General features: G+C 40.5%; 1 pseudogene; it reads right to left on the reverse strand.

Annotated features, from left to right (window-relative positions):
* Nucleotides 1-226: 226 nt before the first annotated feature.
* LOC125159692 (uncharacterized) lies at nucleotides 227-379 on the reverse strand (annotated as a pseudogene).
* Between the last annotated feature and the right edge of the window lie 4,061 nt (nucleotides 380-4,440).

Consider the following 4,440-nt stretch of genomic DNA (forward strand, 5'->3'; position numbering starts at 1 on the left):
ATTGCAGAGCTATTTTGTCCCATTGTAAAAGGGAGGTAGAAATTCTACGTAAAAGAATGAACAGAAACATGTCTCAATTTCAGGTGTAAAACTCCCATAAGGCATCATGAGACAAAGTACCAGTTGCAACTGTTCCTGGGACACAATTGAACCTGCTCATATAAATACAACTGAAGAACTCTGTGAGTTACTGGCCCTGCAGGTAATCACTGATTCTCTCCCTTCACGACTGAAGTTCCACGTACATTTTCGATTACACATGCCGCTTCTGAAAATTCAGAGTATTTCCACCTAGGGGACAACTGGAGAAATTCTCGATGAGCAATAATCGCGCCTCGGATAAACCTCATTGGCTATGATACTGCCACTGCGCAAAGCTTGGGAGAACTTCTCTATTGCACATTGACCAACACAGAAGGACCAGTAATGAGTTCTGAAATTTAACTAATAACCCTCAACACTGCACAAAGCACACAATATAATGTTGGAAAGTGTTGTTATCTTTTCCAGTCACGAGGCTCATAGCAGACATTCTGAACAAATTCATGGCCTACTCTGAAATAGGAAAAAAAATGAAAATAATCAGGATAATCCCATGCAAAGAAAGTGAGAAAGGTGTCCCATGCTCCAGAAGACTTGAGGGTGCAGTGAAGTGTCATTCTCCTCAAGTTATTTCCACAAACACAAAGTGATAGCCACGTGGTCCTCCACCTCCACACACTTGTGGCGTCCAGAGGCACTAGCTAACATGATGATCTTAAACTGGAGAAGTCTGGAGGCTTGTGAGGATGTAAATCAAACAGTAAAAATACCAGAGGGCATAGAAAACCAGACAAGGTCAGATAAATTTTCCAGAAAGCATTGCAACTGAAATAGGCAACAGAATTTACCTTGTCTTTCTCTGCATCCATGGTAGAGACACAACTGATATTCCCCATGGGAGTTGCACCATGTCCTAGGTCTCATAAAAGATGGAGGGGGATGGAAGTTGATTCTGACTTGCATAGACTGTGTGCAAGAAAAACAAACCATCCGCAACAGGTTTCATTATATTCAACTCTTTCACATTCTCATGTCCCGTACTAGGGGCAGAGGGTTTTTCAGGTGCCTCAGGTGACCCTTGAGGACAAGAGGGAGATCTGATCCTGTCCTTTGAGGAAGGTCTACATGGCCCTGGTTCAGGAGTTTTTATAACTAATCAAGCATCTGTGAACAGTTCAGGTCTCAACTAGCTAGAAATAAAGTTAGGGGTGTGTTTCATCCCTCAGAGAGCCCAGCACATGGTCTCTGTACAAGCTACATCCTAGGGAGTCAGCATGTATAAGGCCTCTTTCCTTCTCAGACACATGTGTTGCCCAGCTCACTGGGTGGAAACGACTGCCCATTTCATTCATTTCCTGAGAAATTTGAAGCACATTACACTGTCCTCACTCAGGCTAACCTGAAAGCCCTGTGGTGCCATCACTGCATCCTCTCCAAACACTCAACAAGTAAAAAGACAAAACGTGTTTTATAAGTCAACTCATACTGTTTCAATCATCTTTCCAGATGGTGGAGGTGGAGGGTGAGGTCCCAGAGGCCACCAGGTTGGAGAAGTTGGTGGTGGCCCAAAGACCCTGGATGGTGATAAAGAGCAGCCCAACGGGGTATGACACGGAGGGCACTTCTGAGAAAGGAGGAACTGTTCTGGAAGCCATTTTGACATGCCGGACAGAAATTAAACTTTTGAGATGTGTTAGAGTAAAAGGTGAAAAATCCAACACCAACACTAACATACCTGAACCCCAGTGAAGCCGGAATGGCACCTCTCTCCTTCCCCTCCACCTGGTTTCAACAGGGCAGCATTACTGCCACAAAACTCCACCCTTCCCAATGGGTCCAACCTAGAGCTTCTAGGCATTTGTGGAGACAAAGCAGTGCATTGCTGGCAGCAAGCATGGTACTAGCTGTGCCTGAAAATGTAGGGAAGGAAGTGGCTACTCTTAAAGCATCAGGGGGATAATTACAGACTACTAAAGAAAGTCTGTTTCACACACACAGGCTTCTATTTCCAGGACTACTCTCTATCCAGCCCTTCACCACTTCAACAGCTACGTCTTGGCATAATAAGAGCTGAAATGGTGAGGAAGAAGTTTGTTTTCATATCATTCGTTTACATCTTTAATCCATTTCAAGTTAATTCTTGGAGTGACGTAACATAAGGTGCTAAGCTTTAATCTTATACATGTGACTATCCAATTTTCCCAGCTCCAGTTATTCAAGAGACTACTCTTCTCCACTGAGTATTCTTGACTCCCTTGTCAAATACTAGTTGACTGTGCATGCATGGCTTTAGTTTGGGCTCTCAATTTCCATTCCATTGCCTTGTGTGTGTGTGCCTATGCCAATGACATAACTGATTTCTTTGTGTTAGAATGCAGCTTGAAATCAAGAAGTGTGATGCCACCTGTTTTGTTCTTTCTTGCATTGGCTACTTGGGGTCTTTTTGTGGTTCCAAATACATTTGAAGATATGTGTTTCTAATTGCATAAAACTTACATCCATTGGATGTTCTTTCCTGCTTTGTCAAAGATGAGTTGGCCATACGTTTGTGGGTCTAGTTCTGGGGTTTCTATTCTATTCCATTGGTCTATGTGTCTGTTTTTGTGCCAGCTATACTGTTTTCAAGCCCAGCGATTAATTTTATGACTATTATTCTAAAATTCACTTTCTGTTATATTATTTAAATTCTTTTTGATCAGCTCCTTAGCTGTTGTTATTTCCTGGAGATTCTTCTGAGGGGAATTCTTCCGCTTGGTCATTTTGGATAGTCCCTGGTGTGGTGAGGACCTGCAGGGCACTTCTCCTGTGCTGTGGTGTATAACTGGAGTTGGTGGGCGGAGTCTCCTGTTTCTTTCATACAAATTGAATTTCTTCCATTTCTGCACACAGGTTTTACAGTTTTCTGTAGAGAGGTCTTTCACTTCCTTAGCTAAATTTGTTCCTATAAATTTTATTGGTTTTGATGCTATTGTAAATGGGATTGTTTTCTTTCCCTCTTAGATAATTTGGTTAGTGTATAGGAATGCTACAGAATTTGATCTGTGACTTTCTATTTTGGAACTTTATTGCATTTCTTGATTAGATAGGAACAGGTTCTTTTACATTAAACTTTTTATTTCATTCCTTTACCTTATTTTTAAAAAATCATGTTATTTGGGAATAGCTGACACACTGTGTTACATTAGTTTCAGATGAACAACATAGTGATGGGACAAGTGTATACATGCTGCTACGCTAACACAGGTGTAGCTATCGTCTCTCACCATGCATCACCACTCCAGTACCATTCTCTATTTTCCCTATGCTATGTCTTCTACCTGTGATTTATTCATTCCATAAACAGAAGCCTGCATCAACCAATCCCCTTCACATATCTAGGGCATCCTTGTCTTGTGCCTGATCTTAGAGGAAAATCTTTCACAATCTCACTATTGAGTATGATGTTAGCTGTGGGCTTCACATACATGGCCTTTCTTATGTTGAGATATGTTCCTTCTACACAGAATTCTAAAGAGATTTTTAGCACAAATGGATACCAAATTTTCTCAGAACTTTTTTTTTCTGTGTCTATTGACATCGTCACATGAGTTTTCTTTTTAATTTTTAAAATGTATTTATTTATTTTAGGTTAAATTTATTTATGTATTTCTTTAGAATTTATTTGTTCAAGTGTTTAATTAAATTCCAGTTGGTTAACATACAGTGTAGTGTTAGTTTCAGGTATAGAATGTAGTCATCCATCACTTACATACAACACCAAGTGTTCCTCTCTACTAGCGCCCTCCTTAGCCCATCACCCATTAAACCCATCCCCCTGCCCACCTCCCTTCTAGTAACCCTGCCTTTGCTATTTATACTTAAGATTCTGGTTTCTGGTTGATTTTTTTTCATTCAAGTATGTGAGGAGTCACATTTATTGATTTGCATTTCTGAAACATCCTTCCTTTACAGGGAAAAAAGCCCTTCATCACGGTCAATGATCCTTTTAAGGTGATGCTGAATTTGGTTTGCTTGTATATTATTGGGAATTATTCATCTATATTCATCACGGGGATACTGGCCTATAGTTTTCTGTTCAAGTAGTATCCTTTTCTGGCTTCCTACCAGGGTATTCCAGTCTCATGAAATGAGTTTGGAGGTGTTTATCCCTTTTTAATCAGTGAGAGGACTGCTGTTAGTTTCTTCTACAACGGTTGTTCAAATTCACCAGTGAATGCACCTGTTCCTGGGCTTTTCTTCCCTGAGAGAATTTCCATTACTAATTCAATTTACTTGCATTGGTTATCTTCTTGTATTGATGCAGTCTTCCTTTAATGGGTCTGTGCAAACCTTCTATATCTTCCTAATACAGTCTTGGTAGGTTGTGTGTTTCTAAGAACCTATCCATTTCTTCTAGGT

The sequence above is a fragment of the Prionailurus viverrinus genome, unplaced genomic scaffold, assembly GCF_022837055.1.
Source record: "Prionailurus viverrinus isolate Anna unplaced genomic scaffold, UM_Priviv_1.0 scaffold_59, whole genome shotgun sequence".
Classification (NCBI taxonomy): domain Eukaryota; kingdom Metazoa; phylum Chordata; class Mammalia; order Carnivora; family Felidae; genus Prionailurus; species Prionailurus viverrinus.